The sequence below is a fragment of the Anomaloglossus baeobatrachus genome, chromosome 3 (assembly GCF_048569485.1).
Source record: "Anomaloglossus baeobatrachus isolate aAnoBae1 chromosome 3, aAnoBae1.hap1, whole genome shotgun sequence".
Taxonomy (NCBI): domain Eukaryota; kingdom Metazoa; phylum Chordata; class Amphibia; order Anura; family Aromobatidae; genus Anomaloglossus; species Anomaloglossus baeobatrachus.
The window spans coordinates 162,969,181-162,992,490 of record NC_134355.1 but is presented as its reverse complement, the minus strand read 5'-3'; the positions used below and the strand labels follow the sequence as shown (position 1 = coordinate 162,992,490).

General features: G+C 44.9%; 1 protein-coding gene and 1 long non-coding RNA gene across 2 annotated transcripts in view; one reads left to right on the top strand and one right to left on the bottom strand.

Moving 5' to 3' along the window:
* LOC142296221 (uncharacterized) overlaps positions 1-23,107 on the bottom strand; it is a 185,966-nt gene extending 162,859 nt beyond the window's left edge. Inside the window, exon 1 of the long non-coding RNA XR_012751610.1 lies at positions 23,040-23,107. This is a non-coding gene — a long non-coding RNA (uncharacterized LOC142296221). The remainder of the gene's footprint in view (positions 1-23,039) is intronic.
* The window catches only part of SYNE1 (spectrin repeat containing nuclear envelope protein 1), a 672,549-nt gene that overhangs the window by 128,719 nt on the left and 520,520 nt on the right, over positions 1-23,310 (top strand). The window lies entirely within an intron of this gene.

The window sequence follows — 23,310 nt, the reverse complement described above, 5'->3', positions numbered from 1 at the left end:
ATATGGCTCATTAATGTTACAAAGTCTCAGGTGTGAATGGGGAGCAGGTGTGTTAAATGTGGTGTTAACGCTCATACTGGTCACTGGAAGTTCAACATGGCATCTCATGTCAAAGAATTCTCTGAGGATCTGAAAAAAAGAATTGTTGTACTACATAAAGATAGCCTAGTTTATAAGAAGATTGCAACTCTCTGAAACTGTGCTACAGCACTGTGGCCAAGACCATACAGAGGTTTAACAAGACAGATTCCACTCAGAACTGGTCTCGCCATGGCTGACCAAAGACCTTGAGTGCATGCACTCAGTGTTATATCCAGAGGTTGCCTTTTCAAAATAGACATATGAGCCTTTGATTGCTCAGACCATATGCTGCACACTGCATCAAACTGGTTGTCATGGCTGACATCCCAGAAAGAAGCCTCTTCTAAACGTGATGCACAAATAAAGCCCGCAAACACTTTGTTGAAGACAAGCAGACTCAGACGTCGATTACTGGAACCACGTCCTGTGGTCTGATGAGACCAAGATAATTTTAATTGGTTCAGATGTTGTCAAGTGTGTGTTGTGGCATCCAGGCCAGCAGTGCAAAGACAAGTGTGTCTTGCCTACAGTCAAGCATGGTGGTGGGAATGCCATGTTTGGGGCTGCATAAGTGCTGCCACTGTGGGAAGGTACAGTTCATTAAGGAAACCTTGAATCCCAATATGTACTGTGATTGACTGAAGCAGAGCATGATCCTCTTCCTTTGGAAACTGGGCAACAGAGCAGTATTTCAATATGATAACGACCCCAAATACACCCCATGACGACCACTGCCTTGCTAAAAAAAACCTGAGGGTGAAGGTATTGGACTTGCCAAGCATGTCTCCAGACAAAACCCTATTGAACATCTGTGAGGCATCCTCAAGTAAGGGTGAAGGAGCACAAGGGCTCTAACATCCCCCAGCTCTGTGTTGTCATCATGGAGGAGTGGAAGAGGATTCCAGTGGCTGCTGTGAAGCTCTAGTCAACTCCATGTCCAAGAGAGGTAAGGCAATGCTTGAAAATAATGGCGGACACACAAAATATTGATACTTTGGGCACAATTTGGCTATTTTCATTCAAGGGTGTACTCACTTTTGTTGCTAGTGGTTTAGACAGTAATGGCTGTGTGTTGAGGTGTTTAGAGGGCACACCAAATTTACACTGTTATACAAGCTGTACACTGACTAGTTTAAATTGTATCAAAGTGTCATATCTTCAGTGTTGTCCCATGAAAAGATATAATAAGATATTTACAAAAATGTAAGGGGTGTACTCACTTTTGTGATATACTGTACATGATGCAGGCCGCAGGTTTTTGTGAGCGGGGATGTAGAACTTCTGCCCTTTTGTACACCAATGTCCCCTGATGTGTCTGTAATGGTGAAACGCGTCGGTATGTTATTAGGAAGAACATAGGGGTTCCAGGATAGGGTAGCTGTGATCTGTCCTTGTTAGGCTACTTTCACACATCCGGTTTTTGCTATGCGGCACAATACGGCGCTCTGCAGAAAAACCGCAACCGTTTTTTTTGCCGCCGGTTGCGGGTTTTTTTGCATAGACTTACATTAGTGCCATATTGTGCCGCATGGGCTTACGTTCGGTCCGGTTTTGCCGCATGCGGCAGATTTAGCCGATGCTGCGGCCGGATGGAACGTTGCCTGGAACGTTTTTTGCTCCGGAAGAAAAACCGCATCGCACCGCATCCGGCCGCTGCGGCGCATTTTTCAATGCATGCCTATGGACGCCGGATGCGGCGCGATGTGGAAAAAAACGCATCCGGCCGCCGCATGCGGTTTCTTCCACAGCGCATGCTCAGTAGCGTGCCGCAACCGGAAAAAAACGGACGGGCCGCATGTAAAAACTTATGCAAAGGATGCGGTGTTTTCGCCGCATCCGTTGCATAGGTTTCACAGCCGGATTGAGCCGCACTGCTCAAACCGGATGTGTGAAAGTAGCCTTAGGACGGAAACTTGGGGTGACAGGCTATGATGATCTCCCAGTGTTAAATAGGGTCAGTGACGCCATGGCAACTGGAGGACCCAGCTGAAGGAGAGACTGATTCACCCCATATACCACCCGTCCAGTGAGATTGTTCCATTTATCTTCTATTTTTCGTATGTACTGCCTTCTATTGTTGGTGTCATTTGAATAGTTGACCACTGTCAACAATCTTTTGATTTGGTTATATTGTGTTTTTCTATTTAGTTATTTTTTTCTATGGGACTGCTGTCCGCATAGAATTTTGAAAAATACACAATTTATGTTTTTCTGTTTTGTTTGTTTTACTTTGTTTGTTATACATTAGTGGCACCTGTAGGCTTTTCTTGCTATTTTTGTGTAGCTGGCTACATCCGACCATCATCTTGGGTGTATTTTGGAAACCAGAGATGCTTATGGTTACTCTTGACCTTGAACATAGGTTTCTAATAACTTTTGATACATAAAAGGTTATATTTTAGCCCCTTATTGCTTCTCTGACAGTGATGTAATGTAGTGTAAGTGCATATGGTGCTGACGATGTACTATATGTGCACTTTCACAGGTGGTATACATGCACTTGCTGCCCATGATGTGTATATGCCACAGATGGGGTACATGCCACCAGTGATCTAGGTTCACATGCCGGATGTCATGCCGCTGCTGACATACATGTACATGCATCAGATCATGAACATTCGCATGCCTTAGATGACAAACATGCACATATTGAAGATGACATGCATACACGTGATGCACATGCTGCCGATGAAGTACGTGTATATACGACAGATGACGTACATGCCGCAGATGACGTCCATGTACATGCCGCAGATGACGTCCATGTACATGCCGCAGATGACGGGTACATGCTGCAGATGACGTACATGTGCATGCTACAGATGATCTCTACATGCCGCAGATGACGTCCATGTACATGCCGCAGATGACGTCCATGTACATGCCGCAGATGACGGGTACATGCTGCAGATGACGTACATGTACATGCTACAGATGATCTCTACATGCCGCAGATGACGTCCATGTAGATGACGTCCATGTACATGCCGCAGATGACGGGTACATGCTGCAGATGACGTACATGTACATGCTACAGATGATCTCTACATGCCGCAGATGACGTCCATGTACATGCCGCAGATGACAGGTACATGCTGCAGATGACGTCCATGTACATGCTACAGATGATCTCTACATGCCGCAGATGACGTCCATGTACATGCCGCAGATGACGGGTACATGCTGCAGATGACGTACATGTACATGCTACAGATGATCTCTACATGCCGCAGATGACGTCCATGTACATGCCGCAGATGACGGGTACATGCTGCAGATGACGTACATGTACATGCTACAGATGATCTCTACATGCCGCAGATGATGTACTTATACATGTACTATTTCTAGTTTTAGATATGATGTACTCAGGAACTTCTATACAATGACTTTAGTCACTAATACCATTGGCAGACAGCAATCTAGCTTATAAAGAGATAAGTGTCTGCTGAGCACTCTGTCACTGTTTATCTCATGGAAGCTGAAGAGACAAGTCGCTTACGTTTCTTATGATGGGAGATATGCTGCCCCTACAGACATTAGATTTTCGGGGATCACATAGAAAGTACCATCCACTTACAATTAAATGCTCCGTGTCCAGCTGTACTCAGAATTGTTACTGTTATTTGCTTGTTTTTATAGTTGATGTGGTTTCTATTTGCTGTCGGCCTGAAGATAGATCAGCTCTACAGTATTAGTACTTTTGGTGCCGTTCTGCTTGTTGGGTCCCTGTGAGGCGCCGTCCACACTATAGACCCTCCATCTGACCTCGCTTTCCTACAAGCTTTGTGTGAAGTTTGGGTAGTAAAAAGGCAGCAACAGGAAGACTAATTAAATGGATATACAGAAGAGTTGCCATGACAATGGCTGCGGAATACAACTACTTGCAGGAGGTTTCCTTGACAAAGACCTGCGTTTGCTTCAGTCTCTCCAGGATTCAGGGCAGCCACAGCCCAGAGTTGTGTGAACCCTTGATGAAACATGCTGAAAATCAGTCTTGTCATCTCCTCGCAGAAGGGTAAATATGAACATACCACGTTACCATCATACTATCGTCCTTTGCAAAACTTCCCGACTAGTGTTGAGTGATCACTACCATGCTCAGGTGCTGACTTGTCATAATGAGCATTTTGATGCTTGGATGGGCTCAACCCCTTTACCGAGTATAATGGAAGTCAATGAGGACCTTGAACATTTTTCTGTAAGATCCGGAAATATGCTCGAGTTGCCCATTAACTTCCATTATATTCAGTAAATGAGTTGAGCCCGTCCGAGGGTCAAAATACTTGTTACAAGAATAGAGCACTTGAGCATGATAGTCCTCGCTCCGTACTATTCTCTACAGTCTTATCATGAGGTGGCAAGGGCCCACCAGTAACATTGACTTTTGGGGCCCACTGTTCAGCCTCATGCAAATATTACATTACCCTCATTCACAAATATATTACTGTTTGGAAGCATGGGTAAACTGGATGTGTTGTTAAATTACTGATGAGATGCTACCTCTGTCTGTGCGTAGTGAATCTAGTGTACAGGATAAAGGTCCACTCCTGCACAAGGGCCCACCGGGGAATACACCAGTCCTCCTGTGGGCCAGTCCGGGCCTGCTCTCAGACCAGCTCTATGTGTCTGTGTTAATATATTGTATGTGTTTTCTGCAGCATACTGGAACATCACATACCAAAGATGTCTTCAGTGTATAGAAGCAGCTTCTTAGATCCCAGCCCCAAGGAATAACAGACTGTACATTGTGATCTGCTATGTTTGTATGTGTAGTGTTTTCAAGTTATGCTTTGTATAATGTAGTGAGTGCACAGGGGAATTTCATCTTGTAAATAATTGGATAATATGTGCAGTTTAATCTTTGCAACCAAGTTTCTTTATAGTTGATATTGGGCAGTTCAGGTATGGCTTATGTATATGTCAGGTATATGGTTTACATGTGTGCATCCTATGTTGGACTTTAAGGAATTGCAATATGAGTCCCTATTCCTACATATTGTAAGTGCTGCGTTTTTCCATTGCCATTTTTTGAGCAGAAAATGTTCTGTGCTCCACAATTCAAGCACTGGTAATGGGATTTTATGACAATTTATGCCCACTGTGCGGTTAAAAATGTTCCTGAACTGTGCATTTTTTGGTGCATTTTTTCCTCTTACGTTTTCTGCGTGAGCCTGAAAAATGCATGTATAAAACAGTTGTGTCTTTAAGTGCAGAACGCCATGTAATAAAAAACTCATTAACTAAATTTATGTTTCATATCTGCACCTAACACACATAAAAAACTATAAAAAACAAACAGCAAAAACACAACAATCAATGCCATTCCAAATTTTGGTGCGGTCACCTGCAAAAATGCACATGACCGAAATCGGAATTGAATACCTACCGTAATTCTTCCTCAAATATCCTTTCTTCCAATTATTATTATTACCCTTTAAAGGGGACCTGACACGTTCCATCTTCACATCAGGTCATTGTGCATTGCAGTGTCTGTAGTAGTAGTTTACAATATAACATTTTGTTGACTCCTTAATAAAGAAGCTCCTGAATATCATAAGCCCAGGAAGCAGTAGACTTCTAGTTGCAGATATAGAGAACACTAACCACACGCTGTCACAAGTTTTGATGGCCTGAGTTATTCCTAGAAGCAGCTCTGAACTGAAGGCTGATCTTCTGAGAACTGCTGCTGTGCTTTTTGTGGCTGTAATTGTAAATTCTTAGTGTAGTTGATTGATTTGTTTAAAAATATTATGACTGGATCCCCTCCTGTGTTTCTGTGTGGGCAGGAAACAGTGCACTTTCTGATGATTGTATTAGCATCCGTAATAATGCTGTTACTGAAAATGCTAGCATAAGGCAGTGGTGAGAGGTACATGGTTTTAAGGAGGTTGTCCACTACTTTTACATTTATGGTCTATTTGTGACGCCCTGGCAAAGCCAGGTTGTCACAGAAAGAGTTAATCCTCCTTGGTAATCTGATCTCACACTGGTGCAGCAGGACAAACCACAGCCCCCAGTGTAAGAGAAAAGCAGAGCAGAGGGGAGGGGCTGGAGCAGAGTGTAAGGAGAGGCAGACAGAAGAGGAGTCTGGAGTTGTAGCTCCCAGGCTGATGGTGAAGCGTGCTCCGAGAGGGCCAGAACAGGCTGTGAGTGAGGAAGGGGCCAGAGGTAGCCGGAGCAGGGTAGTGGCCCCCCGGTACCTGGGTGACCCGGATCACTGCAGGGGAGTGTATTCCCCGTTCCCGGCGGAGGAGAAAGAGGAAGAGAGTGGAGAGAAAGGCACCTGGCTGCAGGGAAAGAACAACAGGAGCTGCTGCACCGTGTGTGGGACACTAACACCCCGTACCGAAGGCTGCGGACACCGGCAATTCCTAGTTTACCAGTGACTCTGTGTGGAATACTTGTGAGTACGCTCGGGCACCGCACCGCAGCACTGCACCCTGCTCCCTGCTTACCCCATCACCGGGCCCCGGGACAACCAACCCCCTACCCACGGAGGGGAGATATAACAACCAAGCTGCTCCCTGTCACCGCTCTCGGGATCCCCATAAAGAGCAGCGGTGGTGTCAACGAATCACCACAACCGTGGGTGGCGTCACGGACAATCTCCCTTAACAAAACCCCTTTTACTGTGGAGCCTGGGATCACAGACCGGGTCACGCTACCGTGATACCCACAGAAGTGACCTCGTGGCCTGGATCTGAGTACCCCTGGTCCCCGGCTGACACATTTGGCGTCACGAACAGGATCGAACCCATCCAGTTACCTGGAGGAAGTGCGCCTTATTCTGGACTGTCAGCGGTGATCCGCTGCAAAAATTTTGAAAGTCGCCATCTTTGCTGCCATTTTGGGCGCGAAAATCTCCCACCCAGCGCCTTCTTCCCCAAGCAGTGGGCGCGAAAAAGAGACTCCGCCCCCTGAGAACGCGGGCGGAAGTGAAGCTCCGGAGGACCGGAAGCGAAAGAGAAACTTTAAAAGTTGCTAGAAGGACTGCTCCCGAGTACCAAGGGGGAGCAGTAGGAAGGAACTGCAGTTCATGTGACCGGGACTGTAAAGGCAGGGACGCCAGGACTTTGCCTAATTCCGTTCCTGGACAAGCAGTAGCCGCGACCCAGATGACATCTTACCCAGCTCTGGCAGTCCGCCCGGCCGCAACGGAGGTGGCACCTGATTGGAAGTCTGCCCCAGATGTGGCGCCAGCCGCTCCCAGGTACCCCGTCACGGCTGCGGAGCAGCCGGAGTGCACCTGCAGAGAGGAGGAGCAGGCCAGTGAGAGATGGAGCCCTCGGCAGTTAGCGAGGCCGGTTGTAGCCGGCGCCGAGGGCATCCAAGTGGGCCTGGCTTCTGAGCAGGAGGCAGAGCACGGAACCCGTGCCCCGTACTGGGAGTGGCGGCAGCGGCAGTGGTAGTGGAGCATGGACGGCTACCCACAAGTTAAAAAGTTGACTGTTTTATGGACTGTCACCCCTGTTGAGCGCCCTCAAGGTCAGGAGGAGGCCATCTTCACAGCAGGTGTGGGGTGGCAGAACAGTTTAAAGTTTTAGAAAACGTACCTCCCGATGTGGGAAGATGTATGATTGTAATGTGTTTATTTTTCCTTTTTCCAGTTTTAATAAATGTTGGTGCCTAGACGGCCCGAGGACGGGCCGTGTTTTACCAAGGGGGTGTGTGACGCCCTGGCAAAGCCAGGTTGTCACAGAAAGAGTTAATCCTCCTTGGTAATCTGATCTCACACCGGTGCAGCAGGACAAACCACAGCCCCCAGTGTAAGAGAAAAGCAGAGCAGAGGGGAGGGGCTGGAGCAGAGTGTAAGGAGAGGCAGACAGAAGAGGAGTCTGGAGTTGTAGCTCCCAGGCTGATGGTGAAGCATGCTCCGAGATGGCCGGGACAGGCTGTGAGTGAGGAAGGGGCCAGAGGTAGCCGGAGCAGGGTAGTGGCCCCCCGGTACCTGGGTGACCCGGATCACTGCAGGGGAGTGTATTCCCCGTTCCCGGCTGAGGAGAAAGAGGAAGAGAGTGGAGAGAAAGGCACCTGGCTGCAGGGAAAGAACAACAGGAGCTGCTGCACCATGTGTGGGACACTAACACCCCGTACCGAAGGCTGCGGACACCGGCAATTCCTAGTTTACCAGTGACTCTGTGTGGAATACTTGTGAGTACGCCCGTGCCCTCGGGCACCGTACCGCAGCACTGCTCCCTGCTCCCTGCTTACCCCATCACCGGGCCCCGGGACAACCAACCCCCTACCCACGGAGGGGAGATATAACAACCAAGCTGCTCCTGTCACCACTCTCGGGATCCCCATAAAGAGCAGCGGTGGTGTCAACAAATCACCACAACCGTGGGTGGCGTCACGGACAATCTCCCTTAACAAAACCCCTTTTACTGTGGAGCCTGGGATCACAGACCGGGTCACGCTACCGTGATACCCACAGAAGTGACCTCGTGGCCCGGATCTGAGTACCCCTGGTCCCCGGGCGACACATATTCTTAGTATAGGTCATCAATGTCTGATCGGCCAGGGTCGGACTCCCAACACCCAGGCCAATCAGCTGTTTTAGGTGCTGATCAGCTGTTTTTGGTGCCTGTGCTCAGTTGAAGAGCTGCCCCGTCTGCAGATTGCATCCGCAGCCGGGTAATCCACACCCACCTTGAATTGATTTGAATGGGAGACTGATGTACAGTACCAGGACAGCTCCAGAACTGAGGATTTGCAGCTGCCTGTTGCCGCTGTCGACACTGAAAACGGCTGATCGACATGGGTGACAGGTGTCAGACCCCAAAACATATACAGCTGCACTCTAAAATGCTAACCATGAATAAGGTAACTCTGGCGTTGCATTACTGCTATAGTTGATAAAAAGAGATATTTAGCTTATGTATTGACCAATGCATGTGAACCCGATAACCAGCCTCAAGGTATAGCTCAATATACCGGGACCCTAACTCAAATGCCTTTATCTGGGTTAAAAACCTACATATCTGAGCAGCTAGGATCCAGCTATAAAGTGGAATGAACACACCCTTGTTATAGGGCGAAGTGCGCAATCACAAAGAAATTCACTACAAATATATCAAAAAGACTGACCCACACAGCCAACAGCTGTGAACAGATACTAACTGAAAACAGAATAAAACTACAAAACATATACAGCTGCACTCTAAAATGCTAACAATGAATAAGGGAACTTTGGTATTGCATTACTGCTATAGGAATATTTGAAAAAAGAGAGATATTTATTTATTTACTTCCCGGTATATTGAGTTATACCTTGTTGCTGGTTACCAGGGTCAAATGCATTGGCCAATACATAAGCTACATATCTCTTTTTTCAAAAATTCCTATAGCAGTAATCCAATATCAGAGTTCCCTTATTCATTGTTAGCATTTTAGAGTGCAGCTGTATATGTTTTGTAGTTATGTTCTGTTTTCAGCTAGCACCTGTTCACACCAGTTGGATGTGCAGGTCCGTCTTTTTGATATATAGGTGTCGGACCTTGACCGATCAGACATTGATGATCCATCCTAAGGTCAGGCATTCATTGTAAAAGTAGTGGATAATCTCTTTAAGTTGCATCTGGAGAGCCCACTAATTTTCGCATGATGTTTTTTAGCCATTTTTGGAACGAGTCTGCTCCAAAAGACACCTGAAAAATTGTTGAAACAAACACTTGAAAGACACTTCATGCTCATTTCTGTTATGGAATCTCTTTGCTGTACATATGTTCAGGCTTTCAAATGTCTTTTAACAGCTTCAGGTTTTCAAAACGTGGTTAACAGAATTAAGCAGACCATTCTTCAACCATTTTCCGTTATGAAGCCGCTCCATACTTTACAATAGGAATCAATTGGAAGGGTCAGAAGACACCTGGAAAAGACCTGAGACACTTTTTGAATGTTTTGTTAGCATTTTCACCTGAAAAAACACTTATGTTTTATTTATTACTTAATGTATTTCTAAAAATGTCCGAAAAATCACACAAAAGATAATTTTAGTGAGAACTCCAAAGAAAAAGAAAGGGTTAAAGATAGTTACAAAAATGTTTCAGGATTTTAAGAAAAGCATTTCCTCACTTGATTTCCTCCAGAAAACTTGTTCTTCCACGTCTGAAAAAGACATTGTGTGAACATATCCTAAAGGTGCGCTTACACAAAGGAGAAAAGTCAGACAAACCTGAAAGGTTGCCCAGGAGGATCAGAGGTCAGTCCAGTGTCTGTAGGGGCTACTTGACTGTTTCCTGATAGCATATGCTCAAGTAAACCACTGCAAGGATAGTCTATCAACAGCTTATTATCTACTCCCCAATTAAGACATATGCACGTTCAGCTGAGTGTGCATGTGTTTTCAATTAGGGAAAAACATTCCCCTATGAGACACAAAAAAGAGCTCCAACAGGCAATGGTTCATGATGGACAAGAACCACAAGAACCTGGGAAACAAACAGACAATGCAAAATTCAAGAGTCCCAGGTGCTTATGTTTTAACACCTAGCCAAAAACTAGGGAATTTTCATGTTACTGCTAGATCAAAGACTCCAGAAAAGCAACATGGCTCCCAAAACCAATCCAGCAAAATCCAATCCATGCTCCAAAAGCCAAATGACTTCCCACCCATCTGAGCCCCGCAGTGAGGCAGAACCACATATGGTATTACACTAGTGGGAAGAATCCACTTAATTTATGGAATAGGTGTCTCTAGAAGCAAAAGCTGAGTGCAATGTATTGGGCACCAAGCTGGCATATTTGCAATTTTCACTCTGCATCATCCCTCTATGTGGCTATTTCTATAAAACACTTAGGGGTTCAAAATATTCACTACACACAGATGAATTTCCTGATAGGTGTACTTTCTAAAATAAAGTGACTCATGGGGTGTTGGTTCAGCTATTCTGACATTTTAGGTGCTTTGCAATTCACACCTGCAAACTATTCCAGGAACATCTGTACCACAAAAGCCAAATAGCATGTTATCCTTTCCAAGCCCTGCCATTTGCTTAGAATGACCACTTATCAGATGTTTCCGCGTTTGGGAGAAATTTTGTAACAAATTATCTGGTCTATTTTCTCTTATTACCTCCCAATCATCCCAGATTTAGCGGAACTATCCCGATTTGAGAGTTCACTCCAGTAGTCCCGCTGTTCACTGCTTTTGTCCCGGCTCCTACTCTCAGTTCAGTGAGTAAATTAACTTAAGATGAGCAGTGCATAAATTAAACTCTCACCTGCTCTGGTTTCCACACAACAGGACTAGACCTCATGAGCTTGTATCACTTTGTATATAGGCAGCAGCTCTACCATTGAACCACTGCCTGTACTGAGGGGTGTAGGAGAATTTGGTAATCTTGACCAGTATTGCAGGCAGAGAAGCTAGAAGTAGATTATTCAGCTACATAGAGATATAGATAGATATATACTACATCTCTAAGTAGGTGAAGGAAGAAGTCAGAATATCTTGTTCCTATAAAACTAAGATACAGAAATGAGAAAAATAATGACACAATGTAATTTGATTTTTCACACCCCCCTGCAACTTTCAAACACATTACAGTAGCCCTAGCTGTTAAGCCACAGGCTTTGATGATGTAAAAGAGAGGATTTTATATTAATGAAGCTGCAGTGCAGCCTCTGACTCCACAGGAGATAACACAGGCCATAGAGATCCATGGTACAGAGCAGCATCTCTATGTCCTGTATTGTAGAGTAAAAAAATTTTTTTTTCTAATAAAACTACTAAAAATAATAATAAAAAAAGAATAATGTAAGTTTGATTGCGCTTTTTTTTAAAAAATAATAAATATCACAAATCAGCACATAACATGGACATATTTAGTGTCCCTGTAATTGTAATGACCCGAACAAAACTGTGAAAAAATGATTTATGGGGATCGGTAAATGGTGAAAAATATGACGCCATTGATTATCTTTCTCTATAAAAACCCATAAAAATTGTAATGCCGAGGCCGTGTTCACATGAAGTGTAAATGCTGTGTTTGTTTCTGCAGGTGTCTGCAGCATGAGCACAATAACAATCCTCTCTTATTATTGCGTGTTTGCTGTGTTTTTTTATAGCTTTTCCCTGATATTTCATACATTTTGTTGCAGATATGAATCTGGGTTTTTAATGCATTTTAATACTACAACAAAGCTTTGATTCTGCATGTAAAAAATGCAACAGCATGTTTTTTGCTTGTGTTTTTTTTCAGGCTCCACAAAGACATCTATAGAGATAAAAAGAACACACTAAAACTGCACAGTTCAGCGGTGTCTTTAGCCGCACCGAGAGCAGAGATTTCATGACATCTCATCCACTTTGCTTGGACATTTAGTGCGTGTTCACATTTAGCGTAAATGCCAAGTTTTTCTGCTGCTTTTTTTTTGCACATTTTGTTGTGCTTAACTGTCCAAGTAAAATGGATGTGATTTCATGAAAAGACGCTGCTGAAATCTGTGGTTATGGTGATTTTTTTAATTTCTCTAGAGGTTTCTATGTGGAGCTTTAAAAAAATATTTAAAAAAAATGCTTTTATAAGAGCAGAATCCAAGCTTTTCTGTACTATAAAAACACTTAAAAACTCAGATTCAGATCTGCACCAAAAATGCAAGAAATAAAGGGGAAAAGGCATAAAAAATGCAGCAAAAATATAATAATCAGAGAAAATTGTTATTGTGTAATTTGGTGCAGACACCTACAGAAACAAACAACACTGGATTTCTGCAACATGTGAACACGGCCTTATAGACACAAAAAAGCAACATGTCATATGGTGAAACTTATAGAAATATGAGAAAGTTCTAGCTGATTCGACTATGAATGAATGAACAGTCCGGGTGAATGTGCTGAACATCCCTCACTGCCAAATGAGTGTGGCTTGGGGTGTGGCTGGGGGGTATGTAAGGGGGGTGCAGGGCTCGGCCCACCCCAGAACTGCAGACTCGCTGTGCTTCCTGTGTAGTGTATTTGATATGTCTAATGTGTGATATGGTAAATGGCCACAAGATGGCCACGGTGGGCTCGGCCACTTTCTTAGTGATGTTGGACAAGAAAGGGTTAGTGGGGAGGAGCACGGTAAACAAAAAGGAGATGTGCTGCCCCCTTGCTAGCAGCCTGCCGCTGCTTGGATCCGGACCTTCCGGGGTGGTGGCTCGAGGGTCTCCGGACCCGAGGGTTCTGCGGACACTCCGAATGAAATGGGGGGTGTAGGACATATATGTACGGGCTGAGCCGTATTAAGTTCGTAACGCCACCCACGGTGTGTGGTGAGGTTGGACACCACTGCTGCAGTTACGGGGGCACCCGGGGGAGATGTTGTGCAGCAAGTTGTTAACCCCTCTGTGGGCAGGGATGGTGGCCCCAGGACCCGTTGGGCTGGTGCATGGAGAAGGGCGACTGCTGAGGGTGCTGGTGTACTCACTGTTAAGAAAACACACAAGTCTCTGGTAAACCAAGGTGATGGTGGTCGGTGCCCGCAGCCGGCTGCGTTCTGGTTCCCCACCCGGCTGGTGGTCTCTGTCTTTCTCCTGCACTGTTTTAGTAAGGTGGACTGCCTGTGTGTGAAACTTCAGAAGTCCGCTCCCAGCTGGATGTGCCCTAAGGAGCCATGCCCGCAGACGCTGGCCCGTGGGATCTATTGTCCTTGGCGGTGACCTTCTATCCCCATCGGTGGGCTGTTGTCTTTTATGAGGGACTTTGGGTGGGACAGGACATCTAGTCCTGGCCTCAATCGGTTAATTAACCAGTTCCAGTAGCTTCTGGTCCTGGTTTCAGGGTCCGAGTACTCCCCTGTGTGCTCCGATTTCCGAGTCGGTTCCCCGGGTCGGTACTGGCGGGCTACAACCCTGTCCCAGTCCACCTCGGTTCCACCGAGCCGTCTTCCCGACTCCTGCAGACGGAGACCGCCGTCTGCCTCCTAGCCAGTGGCACCAGGGCTCCAACCCTGGTACCTGTCAGTCAGCTTCAGGCCTGACACACAGGCCTGACCTTGATCTGCAAACAGTTTCTCTCCACTCCTCAACAGATCTAGACTTCACTGCTTGTTTTCCCGCCCCGGGCTGTCTGGACCCCTGGGTGGGCGTGCACCAACCACCTGGCCACGCCCACTGGTGTGTCTATCTTTTCCTAAGGGGGGTGACTAGGGTTTATGTTCGGCTGCTGTCATCTTGTGTGGGGACGGTGTTGTGTAGGGGCCTACCTGTGACTACCTGGCCCGGCCAGGGCGTCACATAGTAACAGAGGGAAAGTTGGAGGAGTGTCGCAAAGAGGAGTAAAGATATACCCACACCTGTGGGAGGTGTGAGAAGAAGCCCCAGGAGAGTGATTTTGGACCCTCAGGGTCATATCCCGACAGCTAGACATGTGGGGCCCTGGTGAGAGCTGGGCAGCCCTAACACGTCCCAGGAGGGTAGAGTCCGGATGGCCAGGATGGTGGCACCCCCTGGCTGCATACGCATACACAAAGAATCCCCTCTCCAGGCTGAAGGTCAGTGGGCTCCTCAGGAGTCCTGACCAACTAGAACAGAGTAATGCTATTCACAGAGATCCCCATCACGGCATATGCCATCCCTGTGGGTGGGAGATGGACCCCTGAGAGGACTTTATGATACTGCCAGTTTAATGAAGATGAGGGCTAGGAGGAGGGGCTCGGAAGCCTGAGTACCAGGGAGGTGGCTGCTGCCAAATTATCCGTTACCAGAAAGAATGGAAGGTACCCCTATGGGACCAATACCAGTGCCCTGAATGCTGAGACTGTTACAAGTAAAATGTGTTTAGTTAAGAAAAACTCCATCGTGTGCCGTTTTCCTGACTCAGAGGAAGAATGAGACGCAGTGTGAAAGGCACAGTAACCCCCCTTCACTTGGAGCAGAGACTGGGGATACATGGGGTTAACCGCCGGCCCTGCTATGACCTGGCAACCCCTGAGCGTCCGGCCACTACTGCCTGCCAGCCTGGCTCCAACAGCTAGGGGCATGGCTAAAATTTGCTGCGGTGTGTTGCGCGTACCGCATACTTTGTCCCTCTTTGTTTTTTTCAAATGTTGGGAGATATTTCTGTAAATAGCTGCATGATGGTTTGTTTATTTACGGAATGAGTTGGTAATAAAATTCCATGTATGGAAAAATAGCACAATTCCGCAACTGTTTTTGGTGGTTTTGATTTACAGCATTCATTGTATGGTACAAATTACCTGGAAATGTGACTATGCAGGTCATTTCGATTATGGCGATACCAAACATGCAGAGTTCTTGTCTTATTTAAGTAGTAGAAAAAAAATTAAATGCACCTCACCACAAGAATTCAGGAATGCCTATCTTTTCAAGGTCCAATCTGTTGTTTATTTGATATCTTTGTTTAAGCAGCAGGACATGGCAAGACTTATAATTGCTCAGATTACACTTTCAAGTGCACGGCAGTCTGGCACGTCACCTCCTCTGATTGACATCTCACTGTAACAATCTCTATTGTAGCTCTGCTACACGGTTAAGTCTAAAAATTCTGATTGTGTCAGAATGGCTGCAGCCAGTAATCTAAGTGATACATCATTGGATACAGGATCTCTTTGCCTACCTCATACTGCTCTCAGATAAGAAAAAAAAACAAAGAGAAAAATTGTATGAAAAATACCCTGACTATAAATAAATAAATTGCACGTGCTTAATAACAGGGTACTTAGTATATAAATTTTTGCAAAAAGGTAAGAAGCTGTCCCACCTCGTCACGGTGTACCCATCTGAGACAGTCCCTAACCAACTAAAGTTAAAAACATTTTCTATACCTGACTTGTGTCTATCAAAACTCCAATGTGAACGGTAACAAGTGGTCAGCTGGGTCCCAGATTAAATACACAGCAAGGTGGGAAGCAAATTGATTGCTCAGTCTCAGTATAAGGAGGGCTGCACCCCCATCTTGCACTAAAGCAAGAAAACAGACAACAAACACCTCTGCTCTTAGATAAGGTAGCAAAAACCTGTTGACAGATTCCCTGTAAGTGATGTTAGCTCATCATAAATTACACCAGCATTGGTGACATGACCCTGTACCAACAAAAAACAGTCATGAAAACGTCAAAAGTCAAAAAATTTGCAACTTTTCATATCAATTCACTAATTCTGGCAAAATTGATGAATCACGGTCCTCATTTTTGTTTTAATCAGAGGTATATTTTGAACATGTTTTTGTATCCCTCTGTATATGTATTTCTATGCATATCAGCCCCAGCATATGACAAACCCTTTTTTGCATCCCCTTGGTGCATTAGCAATCTCCAGACCTGAACCCCATTGAAAACCTCTGGAATGTAACCAAGAGCAAGATGGATAGTCACAAGCCATCAAACAAAGAAGAACTGCTTACATTTTGGCACCTGGAGTGGCATAAGGTCACCTAAAAGCAGTGTGAAAGACTGGTGAAAAGCATGCCAAGACGCATGAAAGCTGTGATTAAAAATCATGGTTATTCTACAAAATATGGATTTCTGAACTCTTCCTGAGTTAAAACATTGGTATTGTTGTTTCTAAATGATTATGAACTTGTTTTCTTCACATTATTTGAGATCTGAAAGCAATGCATTTTTTTGTTATTTTGAACATTTCTCATTTTCAGAAAATAAATATATTGTGTAAAATGTATTGCTTGGAAATTCAGAGTTGACTGTAGTTTATAGAATAAAAGAACAATTTACACAATTTACATTTTACTCAAAAATATACCTATGAAGTGAAAAATCAGAAAAAAATAACATTCTTGCAGTGGTCTCTTAATTTTTGCCAGAGCTGTATATATATATATATATATATATATATATATATATATATATATATATATATATATATACTGTGTGCAGAATTATTAGGCAAATGAGTATTTTGATCACATGCTACTTTTTATAAATGTTGTCCTACTCCAAGCTATATAGGCTTGAGAACCAACTACCAATTAAGTAAATCAGGTCATGTGCATCCCTGTAATGGGGAGGGGTGTGGTGTAATGACGTTAACACCCTATATGAGGTGTGCTTAATTATTAGGCAACTTCCTTTCCTTTGGAAAAATGGGTCAGAAGAGAGAATTGACGGGCTCTGAATAGTCCAAAATTGTGAGATGTCTTGCAGAGGGATGCAGCAGTCTTGAAATTGACAAACTTTTAAAGTGTGATCACCGAACAATCAAGCGTTTCATGGCAAATAGCCAACAGGGTCACAAGAAGCGCGTTGGGCAAAAAAGGCGCAAAATAACTGCCCATGAATTGAGGAAAATCAAGCGTGAAGCTGCCAAGATGCCATTTGCCACCAGTTTGGCCATATTTCAGAGCTGCAACATTACTGGAGTATCAAAAAGCACAAGGTGTGCCATACTCAGGGACATGGCCAAGGTAAGGAAGGCTGAAAAACGACCCCCTTTGAACAAGAAACATAAGATAAAACGTCAAGAGTGGGCCAAGAAATATCTTAAGACTGATTTTTCAAAGGTTTTATGGACTGATGAAATGAGAGTGACTTTTGATGGGCCAGATGGATGGGCCGGAGGCTGGATCAGTAAAGGGCAGAGAGCTCCACTCCGACTCAGACGCCAGCAAGGTGGAGGTAGGGTACTGGTATGGGCTGGTATCATCAAAGATGAACTTGTGGGACCTTTTCGGGTTGAGGATGGTGTGAAACTCAACTCCCAGACCTACTGCCAGTTTCTTGAAGACAACTTCTTCAAGCAGTGGAACAGGAAGAAGTCGGTATCGTTCAAGAAAAACATGGTCTTCATGCAAGACAATGCTCCATCACATGCATCCAACTACTCCACAGCGTGGCTGGCCAGTAAAGGTCTAAAAGATGAAAAAATAATGACATGGCCCCCTTGTTCACCTGATCTGAACCCCATAGAGAACCTGTGGTCCCTCATAAAATGTGAGATCTACAGGGACGGAAAACAGTACATCTCTCTTTCGGAACAGTGTCTGGGAGGCTGTGGTGGCTGCTGCACGCAATGTTGATCATGAACAGATCAAGCAACTGAAAGAATCTATGGATGGTAGGCTGTTGCGTGTCATCATAAAGAAAGGTGGCTATATTGGTCACTAATTTTTTGCGGTTTTGTTTTTGCATGTCAGAAATGTTATTTCTAAATTTCACCGGAAATGGTCTTCCAACAGTCTTGAAGGAGTTCCCAGAGATGCTTCGCACTTGTTGGCCCTTTTGCCTTCACTCTGCGGTCCAGCTCACCCCAAATCATCTTGATTGGGTTCAGGTCTGGTGACTGTAGAGGCCAGGTCATCTGGCGTATTACCCCATCACTCTTCTCCTTAGTCAAATAGCCCTTACACAGCCTGGAGATGTGTTTGGGGGTCATTGTCCTGTTGAAAAATAAATGATGGTCCAACTAAACGCAAACCGGATGGAATAGCATGCCACTGCAAGATGCTGTGGTAGCCATGCTTGTTCAGTATGCCTTCAATTTTGAATAAATCCTCCAACAGTGTCACCAGCAAAGCACCACCACACTATCACACCTCCTCCTCTATGCTTCACGGAGGGAACCAGGCACGTAGAGTCCATCTGTTCACCTTTTCTGCGTCGCACAAAAACACGGTGGTTGGATCCAAAGATCTCAAATTTAGACTCATCAGACAAAAGCACAGATTTCCACTGGTCTAAAGTCCGTTCCTTGTGTTCTTTTGCCCAAACAAGTCTCTTCTGCTTGTTGCCTGTCCTTAGCAGTGGTTTCCTAGCAGCTATTTCACCATGAAGGCCTGCTGCACAAAGTCTCCTCTTAACAGTTGTTCTAGAGATGTTTCTGAGGCTGGTGACTCAGATAAACCTATCCTCTGCAGCAGAGGTGACTCTTGGTTTTCCTTTCCTGGGTCAGTCCTCATGTGAGCCAGTTTCTTTATAGCGTTTGATGGTTTTTGCCACTGCACTTGGGGATACTTTCAAAGTTTTCCCAATTATTCGGACTGACTGACCTTCATTTTCTTAAAGTAATGATGGCCACTCATTTTTCTTTACTTAGCTGCTTTTTTCTTGCCATAATACAAATTCTAACAGTCTATTCAGTAGGACTATCAGCTGTGTATCCATCAGACTTCTGCACAACACAACTGATGGTCCCAACCCCATTTATAAGGCAAGAAATCCCACTTATTAAACCTGACAGGACACACCTGTGAAGTGAAAACCATTTCCGGTGACTACCTCTTGAAGCTCATCAAGAGAATGCCAAGAGTGTGCAATGCAGTAATCAAAGCAAAAGGTGGCTACTTTGAAGAACCTAGATTATAAGACATATTTTCAGTTGTTTCACACTTTTTTGTTAAGTATTTCATTCCACATGTGTTAATTCATAGTTTTGATGCCCTCAATGTGAATCTACAATTTCAGAGTCATGAAAATAAAAAAAAAACGCTTTGAATGAGCTGTGTCCACACTTTTGGTCTGTGCTGTATGTATATATATATATATATATATATATATATATATATATATATATATTAATTATGGGCCAATCATATATATAGAAGATACTTTCCTGTATTACCGATAGTTTACATATTACCACCACACCTTAGTGTACATGATTTAAGATTCTGTATGAGTATTTATTGCTTTGCCCCCAATTTCTCTTTTGTTTCCTCATAAAGGCAGGAGTAAGCTATGTCATAACAGCGAACTGTCCATGCGCTTCCTTCTATTCTAACATATGAATTTATTAGAGTATCGCAGTTATTTTCTGCTATTCATTTCAATGACATTTAACTATCTGAAATTGTTATTCAGCAGCGGAGCCCTGAGTAGTCAATGTGTGCTGGTCTCAGATCACTTGTCAGTAAGGTGTCATAAATGGACTTGTTCATTAATGGGACTATTTAAAGCAGAGCAAAATGGATCCATGTAAGTAAGTAGAGCGAGGCGTCTGACAAGGCTGCATCCTGTCACAATTGCTCTTCAATTTATATGCAGAAGCTATTTTCGTCTACTTACCAAAAAAGAATAAGGAATAAAAACTTCTGGACGAGTCACTAACAATCTTAAATATGCATACGATATAACATCGATAGCAAAAATCGTAGATGGAATGAAGGACTTATTATGGAGTGTCAAGATGGAAAGCTCGAACATGGGACTCCCACTCAATACAAAGAAGACAAAGATATTAACAACTGCCAAGTACAACTGGGGCCCATTTGAGATGGACGGCGATGAAATGGAAGGTGTGGATCAGTCAAAATCTAGCGATGACTCTAAAAGTCAATAGTAGAATAGCTATGGGCAAATCAACAATGAAGTCACTGGACAAGGTCCTCAAATTGAGGACTATTTCATTGGTGATGAAGACAAGGCTCCTACATAGTTTGGTTCTTTCTGTAGTCACATATGGATGTGAAACCGGGACAATAAAGAACCAAACAGAAGAAGAATCAGCGCATCTGAAAGGTGGTGCTGGAGAAGATTGTTATCAATACCATGGATGGAAAAAAAGAACAAACAAATCAATTTTGGAACAAATCAAGCCAGACATGTCACTCAAAGCAAGGATCACCAAGGTATAACCTGCCTTCTTTGGACATATCATACAAAGAGAGCAATCACTGGAGAAGGACATCATGGTGGGAAGAATAGAAAGAGCAAGGTGAAGAGTAAGACTAAGGGGTACTTTGCACGCTACGACATCGCAAGCCGATGCTTGCGATGCTGAGCGCGATAGTCCCCGCCCCCGTTGCAGCTACGATCTCTTGTGATAGCTGCCGTAGCGAACATTATCGCTGCGGTAGCTTCACATGGACTTACCTGCCCTACGACGTCGCTCTGGCCGGCGAATCGCCTCCTTCCTAAGGGGGCGGGTCGTGCGGCGTCACAGCGATGTCACACGGCAGGCGACCAGTAGAAGCGGAGGGGCGGAGATGAGCGGGACGTAAAGATCCCGCCCACCTCCTTCCGCATAGCCGGCGTTAGCCGCAGGACGCAGGTAGGAGATGTTCCTCGCTCCTGCGGCTTCACACACAGTGATGAGTGCTGCCGCAGGAACGAGGAAAAACATCGTAACATCGGTCCTTCCGAAATTATGGAAATGACCGACGCTACACCGATGATACGATTTCAACGCTTTTGTGCTCGTTAATCGTATCAAAAGCGATTTACACACTACAATGTCGACAGCGACGCTGGATGTGCGTCACTTTCGATTTGACCCCACCGACATCGCACCTGCGATGTCGTAGTGTGCAAAGTACCCCTTACAGCCAGCCAGTGATAATAGCTGCTCCTCTGCAGTCCGAGAACTGGGGACGTGGCTTGGATGTGGCCTGCTCCATTCTGCTATTAGCAGCCAGGCCCTGATAATAACAGCTTCTCTGCAGTCCGAGAACAGGGGACGTGGCGTGGTCATGACCTGCTCCATGCTGTTACTAACAGCCAGTCCTTGATATTAGTTGCTTCTCTGCAGTTTGAGAACAGGGGATGTGGCATGGATGGGGCCTGCCTGCTCCATGCTGTTATTAACATCAAGGCCCTTATAATAGCTGCTTCTCTGCAGTCCAAGAACAGAGGGTGTGGCGTGGGCATGGCCTATGCCATGCTGTTGGTAACAGCCAGCCCCCTTATGTAGTCCACACCAGGGACATGGCTATGCCCTCTGCTCTGGGACAGAACAGAAACATAATAAACGCTTCTGTTCTGCCCTAGAGCACAGGGTGGGATGGGTGTGTGGCCATGCCCCCTGTTCTAAGAATGCATGGAGATAGCTATTATAAGAGGGCTGGTTGTTACTAACAGCATGAAGCAGGCCACGTCCACACTATGCTCCTTGTTCTCGGACTGCAGAGAAGAAGCTATATATTATCAGAGAGTTGTCTATTATTAACAGTATAGACCAGGCCCCCCTGGTGTGTGATGTAAGGAGGGGGAGAGGTAAAGAGCAGTTCCCTCATCACACTGAATTACACGGAGTGTCAGGCTATGGAACAGCACTGTGCATCTCATCTTTATAGTTTATGAAGGCAGAGACAGTAGAAGAATATATTTATCTCAATGGAGAGCCCCTTTAAATATATACATATATATATATATATATCAATATTAAAGGTGTTATCTGGGACTGAAACATCTTTTTACTGTGGGCCTATGGCAGGCAGATGCTAACTGCCTGACTGTTGTGCGTGGCGCCGATCTCTGCTGGCACAGAGTGATCACTCCTGCTGGCAATTCAGGGGCTTCTGCTAACGTCATGTTGACAGATTACCGAATTCTCTTCCACTCTTCTTTGTTGATGAGGTGTGACTGCTGACGTCATGTAGAGTCACAGTGTCTCCCTCTTGCCTAACTCCGAAGCCGACTGTCAGTCAGCATGATGTCAACAATCACATCCCATTGACAGCATAGCCCAGATTTAGAAGAGCTGCTCTGTTGGCATTTCATATAAGAGCATCCAATGTAGTATACGGTATACACAGTGTCAGGAACGGACGTGTCATTGGCGCAACTTGTGCAGCTGTACAGGAGCCCAAGGGGTATGGGGGCCTGTTTCTACCTCCAAAGTTGGAGAAATTGTGCATTTTGATGAGTTATTGGACTACATTTACTGTTTTTGCACAGGGGCTGTTTTCTGTCTGTGTCCGCCAGTGCACAGTGGTAAATATGTGCTCACCTAAGAGAATGCTCCTGATCTTCATTTCGCATATAGATTTGTCACGCGAAATGTTGCTAGACTTTACATTCGATATGAGGGAAGAAAGATGAAAAGCGTTCAAAAGCATTCTTTTTGTGCCTATTTTTGATGTGCTTTTCCTCCATACACTGTTGATTTTCTGACAAATTACGGAATAACGTGGTGTGCTCCGGTGGAAAGAGCACTTATTGTCTTATTTTCCATAGAAATTGGAGGTTGCTTTTCCTTCTTTTTGTCTATTGGCTACAGTGCTGTACTGATATTATGTTTGTGTTCTGATGATGCGGAATTAGATGGTTATGATCTCTTACCTTCTGTAACGTGCTGACTTCCATACTCTACAGGCGGCAGCATCTCACTGCTTGTCTGGATAACACTGCTTGCTTTAGCGTATCAGCTGGCTGTGCTGAGCACGGAATACATTATCTAGGTTACTGACATCACCGGTTCCAGTGAACGGATTGGTTGTCTTTAGGAAGATGGAAATGCACATCAGGAAGGCAGCATGATGGCAGGAGATATGCCGGAATCACTACTATAATACAGCTGGCTGCCAAGAACACAAGGGAGGATTGCTTTCAT